This window comes from Desmodus rotundus, chromosome 8 (assembly GCF_022682495.2).
Source record: "Desmodus rotundus isolate HL8 chromosome 8, HLdesRot8A.1, whole genome shotgun sequence".
In the NCBI taxonomy this organism is placed as follows: domain Eukaryota; kingdom Metazoa; phylum Chordata; class Mammalia; order Chiroptera; family Phyllostomidae; genus Desmodus; species Desmodus rotundus.
Window position 1 is genome coordinate 103,757,665 of NC_071394.1, and position 17,700 is coordinate 103,775,364.

Genomic DNA, 17,700 nt, shown 5'->3' on the forward strand with positions numbered 1-17,700 from the left:
AAACTCCCCACATGTCAGTTTTGTCATTCTCATCATAGAGTTAAAAGTATTTACCTCTTGATGTTGTAAAGAGTAAATTTAATAATTTATGTAAGTCTGTTGGTACAAAGCCTGAAACACCATCAACATTAAATAAGTGTTAGTAGCTATTATTGTCATGCTAATATTACTGTGCCTGATATTGAAGGTCCTGTGCAATTTGCCTCCAGCCTGCCTACTTATCCTGGTCTTGACCAGTCATCTGTTCCTTCATTCCCGCAGTAATGTTTGTCATGAACATGCACTGAGCTCCAGTCAGCCCTGTGCCCGTAGCTTCTTACTTTCACCTTTGTCCTTACTACAGCATCTGAATGAAGTGCTCCTTCCCCTCACTTTCATCTCATCCCTTAAGGCTCATCCCAATTTCCTCCCAGAATCCCCTTAAAGCTCTTTGTGCTCACTTTGGGCTCTGCCTTTTTCTGAATCACTATTATAATTACTGTTTGTGTCACTGAGTTTTGTGCTGAATTATATAGCGAAGAACTTTCTGTGATGAAAATTTTCTATTGCTGTGTTGTCCAATACAGTAGCCACTAGCTGTATGGTGGCTATTGAGCATTTTAATGTGGCTAGTGTGATTGAAGAAGTTAATTTTTAATTTTATTTAATTTTAATTAATTAAACTTTAAATTTGAATGGTTATCTAGGCTTCAAGTGTCAACCATTTACTCTGACAAAACTCTTGTGAGAGGTAGTACTTGTGTGTTCTTACTGGCTTCCTGGGGTCAAACCTATCTTCTCTTTCTGTGGGGTCCTGTTTGCCCATAGAGAAATCAAGGGACAGACTTAGGGAAAGAACAAAGACATAGGGTAGATGGGGTAGTGCTCAATAAGAAGGGATTAGTATGAGTTAGACTGAAGTTGGTGAAAGGATCCAGTCTGATGCTTCCCATCTGTTTATTAGTAATCCTCTAGAATTGGCTGCACTGTTCAGCAGGATTTACAGGAGTCCTGGCCTGGTGATCTGGCAGTCTTTGCAGCTTTACATGTGAATGAGGTCTTAGTTGGGGGCCCTTGAGTCAATGTAGCTGACCTGTGGACCTGACCCTTGCAGGGACCCCTGGAGTTGTGCTATGGCATTCCACCTGGCCTGATTCAGGACTCTGCTTGACCCTTTCTTAGGGTATGCTACTCTGTCATTCAGCTTTGGATTTCAGACTCTTTAGAATTGCCTCTGACTCCTCCATCTATTTGAGCCTATTCTGTGTTTCCTAGTGGTTCATGAACTGTTAGAGATCACAGACACCTCCTCCTTTTAAGATTTATTTATATATATTTTAGAGAGAGGGGAAGGAAGAGAGAAAGGGAGGGAGAGAAACATTGATGTGAGAGAGAAGCATCAATTGGTTGTCTCACACATGCCCTGACTGGGGACCAAACCCACAACCCAGGCATGTGCCCTGAACAGGAATGGAACTGGCGGCCTTCTGCTTTGGAGAACAATGCCCAACAAACTGAGCCACACTGGTCAGGGCAAGAAATCACAGACCCTTTTGAAAAGCTGATGAATATAATGAGCAGTCTTAGGAAAATGCATATGGCCACATTCCTATGCAATTTTGCATGCTAATTCAGCAGGGTCATGGGTGCCTGGAGGCCCAGGCCTAGGTCTGAGACCCTTGGTTAAGAATACTTTTTTCAGTCTGACCTTAGGAGTTCCATGTGCTCTTCCTTTTTCTCTTAGTGCCAGCTCAGCTCATTGGCTAAATTTTGATGACTGGTTCAGGGCTCTAGTTCCCTTAATAATAGGAACAGTCACTCTAAATAGCTATGGGGAGTATTTCAGTCATTATATAAGTATCTATCCCCATTGTTAGATTAATAGATTGACATTATAGTTTATCCTTCCCCACCCCTCCCCCCTTTCCAAAGAGTTTTTAGATCCTGGCTATATCTAAGTGAAATAATAAACTTCATAGAACAGCAGTACTGAGCTCCAGATTCTGGACTGAGAGTGCCCTGCCCACTCCCACCCTCATCATCTCCAGCTAATTGGAGGTTTCCAGCTCTGGATCTGTCACAAAGTAGCATTTGTGTCCTCAACTGAACTTTGAATTTGCTTCTCTCACTCAGCTGGGCTTTCTTCTGATCTGGCCTGATCTCACAGCCCACAAATTTTAGAGTAAGAGGACACATTGAGATCATTTCTTGCAGAGGCCAGGGGAGGGAAGTTGCTGGTTCAAGGTCCCACAGCTGGTGGGTGACAAAGCAGGGCTAGAACCCAGCTGCTTTCTATTCCAGTTCAGTCTGTCCATTCGCTATGCTCTATGGCTGATTAGTTGTCGAGTTTTGAATAAAATGACTTAGGAAGTAGAACTTTTACCATATGTGTGGGGAGACCTCATTGCATGCTTTAGATATATATATTCTTGTAAACTTAATAACAAAGGGAGTTTCAGTAAATTATATATTTTATCATGTCTTCCGAAGATTAGAGATGTAATCCTTTTGTAAAAGCTTTCAGACTCATACACTTGGACATAATAGAAAAAAACTATGTGCTGGAGGGAAAAGAATTTTCTGACAAAATAGTAAAATAATGTTCAGAATAATTCAACAAATATTAAAGTGTGATACAGCAATATTTTCATCTAGAGGAAGATATAGCCTTTCAATTTCTTTAAATTTAATATGTATTTTTCTCTATCTGTAGGTAAATAATTTCTTTTGAAAAACTCGAATTTCAAAAAATTTTTTTCTGAAGGGTTTATCTTGGGTGATCACAATTAATTATTTATTTAACAGCTTGGATTAGCTTGCTTAGTATTTTGTGTAAATTCTTTACCATTAAAAGTCAGTTTTCTTGATGGTATTATTAAGATTTATTATTTTTTTAAGTATGATTTTCTCGGAAGTAGGATTTCTGTAAGCAAAATAGACCAAGAAGCAGTTACTTTGGTTTTTACTAGTCATACTATAGTCTGTTTTATAATTTAATAAAAATAACCCTACAAGTGTGTATGAGATAACAAAGTTTCAGATTCTTTAAGACGGAAGTCTGATGTCAGTTTTCTTTCCTCAGTTACTTGCCGTGATCATCTTTCCTCTGGCCAACACCATCCTACAAACCTCCTTAGCCTAGTCCTCCAGTTGGTACATTTTGTGCTAACAATGATTTTAGAAAGAAGTGCTTAAACCAATAAGCTACAGAGATAGTCCTCACACTTTATGTTAATTAATCATTTCAGCCTGCTCTCCCACTAAACTTTTAAGTAGAGCAGCTAATAAGAAGCAAATGGATGGGTTTGAATTTCATCTCCATTTGTTTTCTCTGCTCACTCTCCAGAAAAGGGGGCTAATGAGCAGTGAAATGGCCAGGGGTGAGAAGCCAGAGAGGAGAACCTGTCTGTGGAGCCCGCTGGCTGTGTAATTGGCTCCTCACTTATCACCAGGTGCCCCACAGTTTTATGAAGGTGTCTAAAATATTTAGGATCTGCCCTGACCGGTGTGGCTCAGTTGGCTGGGTGTTGTCCTGCAAAGCGGAAAGGTTGCCAGCTCGATTCCCATCAGGGCACATGCCCAGATTGTGGGTTCAGTCCCTGGCTGGGCCATGTACAAGAGGCAACTGATCTATGTTTCTCTTTCAAATCAATGTTTCTCTCCCTCTCTTTCTTCCTCCCTTCCCTTCTCTCTAAAAATAAATAAACGAAATGTTAAAAAAAAAAAATCCAGGATCCGTTGTTAAGAGGAGTAAGGAGAAGAAAATATGGTGTTCTAATTGGCACACTGTCTGCTTTGCCCATGGAATTGGACTGGAGCTGTACCACCAAGAGGACTCTTTGGAGAAAGAATAATAGAAGGCAAATATTGGTGTGCAAAATATAACAAACCTGTTAGTGTTTACAGTACAAATGCTGAGACTGCTTAACCCAATAGTAAGCTACTGCCTAAGCATCTTTCAGAGGAAAATTAAAGGTTCCTAGATGCACTGAAACCAATTATATTAAAACTTTGCTTGTAGGCCATGCTCAAAACTTAAGGTAAAAAAAATCAAAATTCAAATCCCAACTGAAGGTGTCTTCCTGTCACATGCACCAGGGATGCTGCCAAGGAGATCCAGATTAAAGACCAGGGATTGGTTACGCAGGCAGAGACCTCAAATCAATTTGTCTCTGACCCAACCCAGCTTTAATGAGGGAAACCTACTGTAATGAGGGAAAGAAAAAGTTCACCATCACAACATTATTAAGTAAAAATTAAAAAAGGAGAACCAATTATTCCTCTAAAAAAAAAAAAAGACCAAAGAAATGGCGTGAGTCTTGTGCTATGTCAAAAAAATCTACCAGGTCAGTCTGGGTGTCCCACCTGAATTCCATAAGAGACGCACCAGGAGATCTCAGCTGCTCATTCTGAGACTGCCGCTGACCAGCTGAGAGACCTCAGAGAAGTCACTTTCCTGCTCTGAGCATCAGTTTCCGAGGATCTGGAAAGAGAAAGGACCACTTTCAGCTCTAAAAAGAATCAATCCTAATGTAATAATACTTGGATTCAGAAAATGCCTCCTTCTCTAAATCTCCAAAGTTGGAAAACGCTGCCAGTCCTTAAAACCCCTCTGTCATTCACAGGTATTAGTTTTCTCTTATTGCAGTTGGAGTTAGCGGGAGTCATGAAGTTAAGTGGCAGGCACAAGGTAACCTTTTGTTACCTTTCAGAGGAGAATGGAGAACTGTGTTCCTGACTTCAACCGTGAGCTTGAGCCATTCAGGCTCAAATTGTATGAAAAGTGAAGAAGAGTTTGATGGAATTTATGTTTGGTGTTTTCCTTAGTTAACTACATCAAATCAAGTCAAACGATTGATTGATTGATTGATTGATTTTTCCTTTTTATTGAATTTATTGGGGTAACGCTGGTTAACAAAATTGTACATGTTTCAGGTGCACAATTCTACAACACATCATCTGTACACTGTATTGTGTGTTCACCACCCTAAGTCAAGTCTCTGTCCAGCCACAAGTCAACATTCCATGTTCCAGTTCTCTGCCACAGTCCTCACAAGTGGCTCTAGGAGTTCCTGGGGCCATCTCAGATATGCTTGGCATCTGGGCATTTGATACTTTTACCGTCTTCTCTCTCCAATTCTGACTCTAGGATGCTGATTTGTTACTGCTGTTCTAGGTCTTGGTGTAGGTCCTTGGCCTAGAATTGACGATTACTGAATGTGTCACCTCTAATTGTGGCCCATTATTCTTGAAGCAAAACTCTGTACCTCCTTTCTCTCTTTTCTCAGGATAGAACTTAGTCTAGAGGGTCTTTAGTTTTTCATATGAATAGACCCCTCATGTTTGAGACTTTTCAGGCTCAAGGTGAAGTTCTCACATCTGTGGATTCTAAATATGGAGTCAAAACTGACCTACTAGCTACTGATATGGTCCATGATGCCCAAAGACAGAAGAGAAAACCCTCAGCTCACTGCTCCCTCTGGTGTGAGATCTCCCACTATGGGACAGTAGGGGAGGACAATATTTGTGGTTCCATGGCCTTGCTGCCCTCCCATAATACATCCTATGCTCCTTTTTTAAAAAATATATTTATTGATTATGCTATTACAGTTGTCCCATTTCTCCCCCCCACTCCACTCCATCCTGCCCACTCCCTCCCTCCCACATTCCCCCCCTATAGTTCATGTCCATGGGTCATACTTATAAGTTCTTTGGCTTCTACATTTCCTACACTATTCTTACCCTCCCCCTGTCTATTTTCCACCTATCATCTATGCTACTTATTCTCTGTACCTTTCCCCCCCTCTCCCCCTCCCACTCCCCTATTGACAACCCTCCATGTGATCTCCATCTCTATGGTTCTGTTCCTGTTCTAGTTGTTTGCCTAGTTTGCTCTTGTTTTTGTTTTAGGTGTGGTCATTAATAACTGTGAGTTTGCTGTCATTTTTACTGTTCCTATTTTTGATCTTCTTTTTCTTAGGTAACTCCCTTTAACATTTCATATAATAAGGGCTTGGTGATGATGAACTTCTTTAACTTGACCTTATCTGAGAAGCACTTTACCTTCCCCCTACGCTCCCTTTGACCAAAGTGAAAAGCGGAGAACTTGTCTTTGTTAGGGGCAATCATCTTTCTCTGCTTCTGCAACTCTTCAATTCCTATTACTAGAGGTGTGGTGAGTACTCAAGATGCACCTGCCTGCTAGGACTCTCCATAGTGCTGCATGACCCTGCCTGACCACCACAGACGGAGCCCTGTGCTGTGAGCCTCCTTCCTTTCTTCCCTATCAAAGCTTACGTGTCCAAGGTGCCATTCTATCAAGGGCTTGTCTTTTTCAGGAAATAATAAACCACTTTAAGCTGAGATGTTGGATAATGATGCTGACCTTGCAATACCTCTTCAGCAGCTGTTCCTGATGGAATGTAGTCAGAGCTGAGAGATGATACCCATCTTTTGGATTTTGGGACTAAAGACTGAGAGCCTTGCCAGGAACGTGGAAATGACAGCTCACCTGGGAGTTGGTGGGACCCTTGGCTGTGGAGACAATTCACACACGGTGCCCTTCACTTACCTCCTTATCATTCTCTGGGATTCTTATAACCAAAGCTATGGTTAGATGACTGTTTAAACTCACAGCATGCTGCCTGTTTGAAAAGGCACCTTTGCCTGATGATATTTACGATAATACACCATTGTCTGTCTGCCAGAGTAAGAAAGGCTGACTGAGGAAATCAAGTGTGGGGCTTCATTCAGTAGGCAACATGGGAGTTGAAGGTGGAATAGTGGAGTTAAAATGGTGACCTATGGAAGCTATGGAAAAGAGAGAATTAGTTGAGGAGATCAGTAGACAGAAGAAGGTATCGGAGAATTTTGATCCCAGTTATTTTAGGAAGATCTGGGTTATGAACATAGAGAGGTTTAAGGAGAAATAAGGCAAATAGGTGGAGGGAAAGGTGCTGGGTAGGTTGGAATGGATGTTCTTTCTCCTTGCAGAAGCCAAGGTTAAGGTCATTGTTAGATAAGGACAAGGACAATGCTACTCCTCTGGAAGTTTTGGTTGTTCACACCCACAGCAATCCTTGTTGAGCAGATGGATAAAAGGATGACTAAAAGAATGAATGAATGCTGCCAGTATATTCTCTGTGCTTACAAAGATGTGTTGGGTGAGTCAGAGTTATTAATATAAATAGTTACAGTGGCAGTGACAGTCCTATTTTAAAAATTAACTTTAAAATCTATTCTAAAATGTTGTTTTAAATCCTACGCACATTCTCTTTTGCATTCCTTTGAGGACTCAAGTCTGTTATTTGCAGTTTTATTACTTTTAAGCATATGGGAGTACATATGATATCTGTCCACTTTTTTTTCTAGAGCTAGTAAACAGACTGGAAACAGGACCAACATGAACATATTCACTTTGCCATTGACCTTGTGCAGGCTCTCCAAGGTCATTAATGGTGGTTGGATTTTTGTCAGAATTGACTTGTATTCAGCAGGAGCTGGTCTCCCGTCTACTAACATTTGTAATCTTTCCTTACTATCTGGCCTGCTGTAAAATTACTAGTACAGTTTCCCCAGGCAATGACTTTGTGATTTTCTACTTTTTTATTGATCAATAAACACTTTTAAACCAAAAAACCCCACAGTGAGAATAGAAACTTATTTGGTACTTAGTAACTACCTGCCTTGGAGGAGAAAGAGGAATTGCAAAGATAAGAGCCTCAGGCTCCTGCTGCCTTCTTGAAGCCAACACTACTAGATAAAAATAGAAAAATACAGCCATGAGTTAACAAAACAACGTTTGACTACATTATGCTAAAGAACTGATAGTTTCCCGTGAAATTAACCCATTGTTTCTTTGACCCCTGGACACAGGGGGACACAGGATCACCCCCTGGAAACTTGAAGAAGGCAGGCTTTGGCTGTTGTGTTCACTGCTGTTTTCCTAGTGCCAAGCATAGTGCCTGGCAGAGAGTTAGTGCCCAGGAAACATTTGTAGAATAAGGGATTGAAATTAAATAATATAGCTATCAGGCTTGAGAATAAGGGGGTGAATTTATTTTTCTGTTTTATATTGAGATGGGTTTCCAGTAATTTCCTTGCATAAGTCTGACCTCTCCAGCTAGACTTAAAGAGAGACACTAGGCCATATGTGTTTTCTGTTTCCTGTGGCAGTAATTTTAGTTTATGACTATGGGTGGGAATGGCTCTAGGTGGTAATGGCTATGTCTCCAACGGTATGGCTTCCCGTCATCATATTTGTTTTCTTTTGGTTTTGTTTTGGGTAAATAGAATTTTGAAAATAAATGTAGAAAATAAGGCAATATTTTAGCAAAACCAAATCAATAACTTGCTAACATTAACAGAAAATTTGTGATCAAAATTGAAAACAGTCCACATGGGCACATTTTGAAGTGTGGGAAATGTTTCTTCTCACATTTGTTGATATCATTTGTTTTATCCAAGGAGTGTTTGGAGACAGGATGAGGTGAAAGCTTGTTGTTGTTGTTGTTTTTAGTAATGTATCATTTTGCTTTTTTGATAAGAAAAGTCGAGAAACAGTAGATGTTTGGTTTTCCTGTTTTCCGCGGTGACCAACACCTGTTGTCTGTGCAGTGACCATAACCCAGGGATGGCAAATGCAGTGATAACACAAGCAGGGTATCAAAGAAAAAACGAAGAAGAGCTAGAGAGCTAGTTTATAGTTCACAAAAGTAAGTATATTCTTCTCACAAATTTCCTTTAAGTGAAATAATGTACTTTTAATTCATCAAACACAACATCACAGACCTTGGGACCTGGGAGGGCTTTGGGAGTCACTATTTCTGTCTGTTTATTTTACAAGGAGGCATCCAGAGCAGCTCATGACTCTCTGATGTCACATAGCCAGTCAGTGGCAGAGCCCTCCCACTCTGGACCCCAGCCATGGATTGTGTACAGGGATCACAACCCCTAATTGTCCTCTGCAGCGACACCCACGGGAAACAAATACATGTTCCAGTTACAGATAAAAACTCAAGTAGCCATTTTTCTCTGTGCCTTTGCTGGTCTGTTCTCTCTCAGGTGGCCTCCTCAGGGTTCTAGGTATCTTGAGCCCCAGTGAGGCCCTTCCCAGGACATCAACAGGAAGTCTGGGGATGCAGCTGGGAGTGAGGTTCACTGCCATGAGGCACTTGACTCACTCTCCACACCAGGGAAGTTGTCTAGTGCCCATGGGCTCTGTTGTTACACAGCTCCAGCCCAGCATACGGTTCTTCATTTGGCCAACTGATTAAAAACTCTGTCCTTTTCAAAATGTCCCAGAAAGCCAAAATAACTCATATTTCCCACGCAACGTTAGAGCAGATTTATGCCCCTTTAAGAACACATGTGGTGTAAAAAGATGAAGGAGGGAGAGCCTAAAGTTTTACATATGGAACCAAGGTAATCCTAGCTGAGTTGGCTTCTCTCTGGAGAGTGCCTGCAGGGTATAATTAGAACGGAGATAGCCATCCCAACAGATCTATACTTGAGCAAATCATGGCTAAGACAAAAGTGGAACCAAGGCTAAATTTATCAATAACAGGTTTTAAAAAAAGGAAAAAAAGACAAATGAAGTTGAAATTTCTCCTTGTTTATTTTAATGTGCAAAACACTTTCTAGCTGATTTATGCCACAGCTTCTGTGTGTTTTTCATTTTTTATTTATTTTGCAGTTAATTGGATTTCCAGGCTTTGTGGCCAGTCACTGAAATTGATCCCTGAAAAGATGGATTTATTGCTTAGACAGGCAGAATTCTGACAATCTTCAGAGAATAGAAAATAAAAGAAAACCGTCCGTACACAGAGCGCTGCGGGTCACCATTGGGTCAGACCAGCAAGATATGTTACAGCTGGCAGGTTTATGCCAGAACTTCAGCACAAGTAATCTTGTTAAATGGGCAGGACCAGGACCCAACAAAATATTTTATAGGATATTGTTAGTGATCCATGCTTAGGAGGAAATGTAGCCTGGGTTGGAGACCCCAAGGTAGATAGATGTCAGATCCCAGACAGATTGGATCCATGGTTGGAGAACTGACTACATTTGAAACAGTGCGTACCTTTTCAAATGTGGCTTAATCTGGGATGTGACCCTATTTTTCCTTGTGTGTAGTTTTGTTAGAATGCCATAATGGCTCAGGGTGCTAAAACAATATGGAACTCGTGGCTTCAGGCACTTTTTGCAGTGTCCTGGAAATTTGAGAAGCAACAGAACACTGCCCTCAGCTCTGCAAAAGTCTGACATCCATTCAACCATTTGTCCATCCACCCATCCATCCATCCATCCATCCACCTATCTGTCTGTCCATCTGTCCATGTAATAATTTTTCATTGAGCTCCTATTATTTGCTAAGCATTTTGCCTGGTGCTAAGCATAGAGGAATGAATAATAAAAAAAATATATAGTTCTTACCTTGTGGAACTTATACACTATTGGACAAGTAATTAAAAGTTTACTGAGAGTTAGAAAAGAGAAATTTGGGGAGCTTAAGGAACATATTACAGATGGATCTACCCTGTTCTAGAGATTGGGGGAGGCTTCTAGGAGGAAGGGCTGTGAGCTGAGACCTAAGAGACTAGATATACTACCAGACAATTGTTAGACCATATATAAAATAAAACACTGACCCACAATATGTGAAAACCAGCCTAGAATACCAACCCATTATCTATAGTTACCAGCCTTGGCAGCAGCCTACTGTCTATAAGTTAGACCATTATCTCTAGCAACCAGTCCAAGAAGCCAAAAAATAACCCCTTTAACAATCTGCCAGGACTTGATTAATAACTGACAACTTCTCTAATTTATGTCCATCCTTGCAATTTAGGACCAACCAGAGAAAGCCAAATAGGTACCCTTAACCAATCACTCAGGATGTCCACAGTTCTAGTTAACCTACCTGCAGGCCTACAGCCTCTGATTGGAGCACATCTGAATTCTTCCCTCTTTGCATTATAAAGCCTTGACACTATTCTTTCTGCCTTTGAGTCTCTGACAAAACTCAAGTGATGGGTAACTGACTTCCTTGCTACACCAAACTGTGAATAAACAGCCTTTGATTGTTCTCATTTGGTTGGTCTTTGTTTATCACATAGCCCATACACAGAGCACTGTGGGTCACCATTGGGTCAGGCCAGCAAGATATGTTATAGCTGGCAGGTTTATGCCAGAACTTCAGCACAAATAATCTTGTTAAATGGGCAGACTACCAGAACCCAACAGAATTTTTGTAGGATGTTGTCAGTGATGCATACTTAGGGGGAAATGTAGCCTAGGTTGGTGACCACAGATATCAGATCCCAGACAGATTGGATCCATGGAGAACGAGCATGTGTGTGTGGGCCAGACAGTGGTGGGGAAAAGAGTATCAGGAGATGGAAAAGCACATACAAAGACACTAAGACAAGAAAGGCTAAAGTACACTCTTCATAAAAAAGAATTGAACATGACTGAAATGTAGAGGGTGAGGGAGAGATTGGCATGACATGCAGCTGGGGTTAGAGTGGGGGTGGGTGTTGGGATCATGCAGGGCCTTGTGAGCTGTGTTGATATTGGCCTTTATCCTAACCAGAGCCTCATTCGTGGCTGAAGCTTGGAATTTTCCTCTTAACTAGTAGGTTTCCACTGTGACTTATCTCCAGCTCCCGTCTGCTCTCTTTATGTGAGCTCATACTGCATATCTGAGGGCCTAACTTCTCTGAGACCTCCCTGTTTTCTGTTGACATTACTTTGGTGCGTCAGATGCACAGACATAGACATCTTGCTGTGTGAATCCTGTTCTTTGCCAGGACCAGCTCCAATTCCCCTGACCTTCTGGTGGTGAGGTAAGCCCTGGCTTGTCCAAACTCTTCTCTAGGACTGTGCCCAGCAGAACCTAGGGAGAAAGGTCAATGTGGCAGACACTGTGAATTATCCCCACATCTGTTTTCATCTTATTCTATTGTAATAGAACATAGAGTCAACTAGATTGGAGATATTTCTCCTTTGTAGCTTTTGTTCAAGGTAAGGATAATGTGATGTGACAAGGAGTGATATATACAACTTCTGGGACATGCACTTAAAGAAATAGGGCACTCCCTCCCCTTTCTACTGGCTGGAATGTGAAGGTGGTACTGGGGGAGCCATTTTGGACCGGATGTGCCAGGGATGGCAGAGCTACCAGAGTAACTGATGGGGATTGCTTATGTCTGGAAAGTTAGGTGAGAGAGAAATATATTTTTATCTTATTCAAGTCACTATTATTTCAGTCTCTGCAACCACACATAATCTATAGCTTAATTCAGTGGTTCTCAAAATGTGGTCTTGGCACCTGACTGGTGTGGCTCAGTGGGTTGGACTGTCTGACAAAGCCAAAGGTCACCAATTCTCCGATTCTCTTCCTGGTTAGAGCACATGCTAGGGTTCTGGGCCTCATCCCCAGTGGGGATGTGGAAGAGGCAGAGGCAACTGATCGATCTTTGATGTTTCTCTCCCTTTCTCCCTCCCTTCTCCTCTCTATAAAAATAAATAAATAAAATCTTTTTAAAAAAGTGTGGTTTCGGAACCCCTAAGGGAGCCTCTTTCAAGAGGCTTGCAAGTTCAAAACTATATTCATAACAGTATTGAAACTTTGCCTCTTTCACTCTCATTCTCTCATGAGTGCATAGGTGAGTTTTCCAGAGGCTATTTGGTGAGTGATATCGCAACAGATTGAATGCAGAAGCCGAGACATGAATACAGCTGTCTTCAATTAAGCCAGTTATTAAGGAGGTTTGCAAAAGTGAAAAATAATGCCAATCTTAACAATAAAAGATTTTTGAAAATATAGTTCTTAAAAATAAAATAAAATAAAAATTTATGTTTGCAACATTTTATTACTGTTATTTTTAAACGTTTAAAAAGAAACATAAAAAATATATCCATTTATCCTTTCCATGGTAAATGTGGAAAGATGTAACCCACATATATAAAAGGACTTCAGGTTGTCAATAACTTTTAAGAGTGTAATAAAACCTAAAATGTTTGGGAACCACTGTCCTAACTAATCCAGGTAGCTAGACAGTTCCTGCTCTAGGTCCTGTGTACCTGTTATTTTGGGGATTTGCTGGGGTATCTGCCACATCTTCCTCTTTGTGCACCCTGCTTTTGATTTCTTCACTCCTGGTTTCCCCTGATTCTCCAGGAATTGACTTCAATTTACACAGAATCCACTGGCTATTTCCTCCATTCTTCATTGATTTATCTTCACTTAGCGATGAATATGGGCTAGGGATTGTGCTTGGTGTGGGGGTCCAGGATGACAGACATGGTTCCTACCTGGGTTTGGCTCACAGTCTAGCAGTGGAGACAGGCTGTGAATAAATAGTGACAGCCCAGGAGCACGTCAGCACAGTAGTGGACTGTGTAGGGTATGGAAGAGAGACAGAGAAGGACATGATAAGCTCCTCCTAGGGGAAGTGGGGGTGGTGGGTTAGGAAGGTTTTAAGGCAGAGGTGACTCAGGGATACTGAAAAATAAGTATAAATTATCAAATTTATATTCAAGGAATACAAGGAAGAGGAAGGGCACCCAGGCAGAGGAAACAGCAGGGGCTAAGGTACTGTGACTTCATAGGGCAGGTTGTTTTTGGGAATTCTAAGTGGTTCATTATGGGATGAGAAGCTGGAAAGGGGACAAAATCCATTAAGTAATGATAAAAAATTTGGCTTTTAGTCTTAAGGTGGTGGGGAATCATGGAATAATTAAGCAGAGTGGCGTGATCATATTTAGTTTTAGAACAACCATAGCAAAGGTTTTTCAACTTGTTTAGGGGTTGTGTTCACTTGCTTCCAAGAGATGCTCCTATGCTGGAGCATAGTGGGTGGGACCTCTATGAGCAGAAGCATTTATGAGACTCAAAAACAGCCCCTTCATTTTTGAGGGGAGGTGGGACAAATAATTCTGACTCTGAGGCAAAGTATGTGTCCTTTTGTTTCATCTGTCTGTGTGGATCCCCCCCCCGCCAGTGTTAGTGGCTAAACTCTAAAGAGGGAGGGGCTATACGATATTTAGAAAGTGCTGTTTTTGTCTGTAATTCTGACTACCTAGAAGTTATAACTTATAACTCCATCAGTTTGAAATTAATTGTAAATATTTTTGAGTACTTAATATGTATTAGGTACTTTGTATGCATGCTGTCTGTATTAATCCATAGCAACCCCTTCAGGTAGGTCCTATGTTATCCTCCATTGTATGAATAGCATATTGAAGCACAGAGAGTTTATGGGATTAAACACTGTACCCTGGGGACTTCTGGCCAAGATGGAGGTATAGGTAATACACTTTGCCTCCTGGCACAACCAAAAGAAGGACAACAACAAATTTAAGAACAAAAACTAATCAGAACTGCCAGAAAATCGAACTGTATGGAGGTCCGACAACCAGGGGTTAAAGAAGAAACATTCATTCAGGTTGGTAAGAGGGTTGGAGACAGGCAGCCTGTGTGGAGAGAAAGTGCAGCAAGGCAGTGGCTGGAGGACCACGTGGCCCCACATTTGTGTGCAGATAAACCAGAAGGAACAACTGGGGAGCGAGACAGACCATGCAACCCAGCGTTCCAGTGGGGGGAAATAAAGCCTCAAAAACTTTGACTATAAAAATCTGTAGGGGTTGCAGCAGTGGGAGAAAGTCCCATCCTTACAGGAGAGTTCATTGGAGAGACCCACAGGTCCTACAATGTACACAAACCCACCCACCTGGGAATCAGCACCAGAAGGGCCCAATTTGCTTGTGGGTAGTGGGGGAAGTGACCGAAAGCCTGCCAAGAGTCAAGCAAGTGGCATTGTTCCCTCTTGGACCCCTCCCCCACATACAGTGCCACTGTAAATACCTAAGGCTCTGTCCCTTGCATTGTAACAGGCTCACTGAGACAAAAAATATGGCCCAAATGAAAGAACAGATCAAAGCTCCAAAAATAGAACTAAGCAGTGAAAAGATAGTCAACCTATCAGATGCAGAGTTCAAAGCAATGGTAACCAGGATGCTCACAGAAAAGGTTGAGTATGGTCACAAAATAGTGGAAGAAGTGAAGGCTATACAAAGTGAAATAAAGGAAAATGTACAGGGAACCAACAGTGATGGGAAGGAAACTGGGACTCAGATCAACGATTTGGACCAGAAGAAAGAAATAAACATTCAACCAGAACAGAATGAAGAAACAAGAATTCAAAAAAATGAGGAGAGGCTTGGGAAACTCTGGGACAACTTTAAATGTTCCAACATCTGTATCATGGTGGTGTCAGAAGGAGAAGGAAAAGGAGGAAGAACAAGAAATTGAAAAGTTATTTGAAAACATAATGAAGGAGAACTTCCCTAATCTGGCAAAGGAAATAGACTTCCAGGGAGTCCAGGAAGCTCAGAGTCCCAAGGAATTTGGACCCAAGGAAGCACACACCAAGGCACATCATAATTACATTACCCAAGATGAAAAATAAGGAGAGAATCTTAAAAGCAGCAAGAGAAAAGGAGACAGTTACCTACAAAGGAGTTCCCATAAGGCTATCAGCTGATTTCTCAAAAGAAACCTTGCAGGCAAGAAGGGGCTGGAAAAAAGTATTCAAAGTCATGAAAGACAAGGACCTACATCCAAGATTACTCTATCCAGCTATCATTTAGAATGGAAGGGCAGATAAAGTGTTTCCCAGATAAGGTCAAGTTAAAGGAGTTCATCATCACAAGCCCTTGTTATATGAAATATTAAAGGGACTTATCTAAGAAAAAGAAGATCAAAAATATGAACAGTAAAATGACAACAAACTCAGCTATCAACTGAACCTAAAACAAGCAAAACCAAAAATGTACTAAGCAAACAACTAGAACAGGAACAGAATCACAGAAATGGAGATCACATGGAGGGTTATCAGTGGGGAGGGGTTGGAGGGAGGATGGGGGAAAGGTACAGGGAGTAAGTAGCATAAATGGTAGGTAGAAAATAGACAAAAGGAGGTTAAGAATAGTATAGGAAATGGAAAGGCCAAAGAACTTATATGTATGACCCCGTGGACATGAACTAAGAGGGGGGAATGCTTTTGGGAGGGGTGAGTGCAGAGTGGAGGGGATTAAGGGGAGACAAAAATGGGACGACTGTAATAGCATAATCAATAAAATATATTTAAGAGAAAAAAAAACCCACTGCAGCCTGGACGCTGAGGCTGCACTCTGGACTGACCCAGCACTGCCTTCTGGTCAGGAGCGGGGATCTGCTGCAGACTGGAGGGCCTGCCACATAAGTTCATTACTGTAATATCTTTTCCATTCTCACCAAGGCCACAGTGACTGGAGAACGCATGAGTTAGATGTCCAACCAGCAGTTTCAGCATTGCCTAGGAACTTGTTAGAAAGGCAAATTCTTGAGTCCTGTCCCAGACCTACGGAATCATAAACTCTGCAGTTGGGGCCCAGCAAACAGTTTAACAATTCCTCTGGGTGATTCTGATGTACAGTAAAATTTGAGAACTACTGGATTAGAGATAAATCCCTGGGGGTGGGTTGGGGTGGTGATGGGGTTAAAGGGAGGGGTAGAGAATAGATTGCAGGAAGAGACTGGAAAGTGGCAGCCCATTTCTGAGGTATTGCCATCATCACAGTAAGAAATCAGAGCCTGAAATCAGATTCTCAAAGAGGACTGTACTTTAGAATCACTGGGGAGTTTTTAAAACATACCGTGTACTCTGACCCAAACCTGTTGGATCAGAATCTCTGGGGAATAGAACCCTGGCATCAATTTTTTTAAAGAAACATTTCCCCAGGTAATACTAATATGCAGCCAGAGTTCAAAATCAGTGAAGACGCATCAGAATATCCTAGAGGGCTTGTTGAACAGAAGCTATTGAGGCCATCTCCTAGAATTTTTGATTCAGTAAGTCTGGGCTGGAGCTGGAAAATCTGCATCTTTAACAAGTTCCCAGATGATGCTCACATTGCTGGTCCAGGGACCACAGTTGGGGAATTCCTGCCTTATGTTTCACCAATAGCCCTAGCAGGTTAAGCTGGGGGAGGGGGTGGTGTGGTAGGGGGACTGTGGAAACCAAATGTAGGACAGGAGCTGGAAGGCCCCTCCATGTGCAGTTAACTGGGCCAAACCAGTGTTTCCACTGAAGCAAGCCAGTGTATCAATATATCTGTGGTGTGATTTATCTCAGAGAAGGAGTGAAAAATTCTAGTAAATTATCTAGATATTTTTATCTGCTAGCCATGTTTATTACTTAAATTTTTAGACCTAAAATTTGTCTTTCCCCAGAATAATGGCTGCTTGAGATTTTATTTTAAAAAAGCCTAATTTTCAGACATTTCATAGCCCCCCTCCTCCCGGCAAAAAAAAAAAAAAGAATTTCCCCTACATATGAACTTGCAGAATGCAAGTGCTCTGGGGGGAATGCTAAGGTTTGAATTATCATTTGAGATCTGTAGTCAGAAATCAGGCTTTTATAGCAATCACAGTTATAGGGCATTCAATATAATACTCATTGCTCAAACAACTTCTGAAAATAGTCCAAGGCAATTTAACTTTTATTCCTCTATAGAGCTTGTCACCATTTATTAATCTTAATTTCCCACAACATCACATACCAGATGAGAGACTGATTTTTCTCCTGTTTCCATAACATTAATATTTAAATGGCAGAGTGTGACACTCACAAACAGCTTCAGAGGAGAGGGGTAATATTTCTAGGAAGGAAAACC

General features: G+C 41.4%; 1 long non-coding RNA gene across 2 annotated transcripts in view; it reads left to right on the top strand.

Moving 5' to 3' along the window:
* The window catches only part of LOC123480313 (uncharacterized), a 124,109-nt gene that overhangs the window by 44,711 nt on the left and 61,698 nt on the right, over positions 1–17,700 (top strand). The window contains exon 1 of one of the 2 annotated variants that reach the window (XR_006656260.3): positions 11,682–11,825. The exons of the other annotated variant lie outside the window; for it this stretch is intronic. This is a non-coding gene — a long non-coding RNA (uncharacterized lncRNA). Of the gene's footprint in view, positions 1–11,681; positions 11,826–17,700 lie in introns of those variants that run through there. 2 annotated transcript variants of the gene reach the window in all.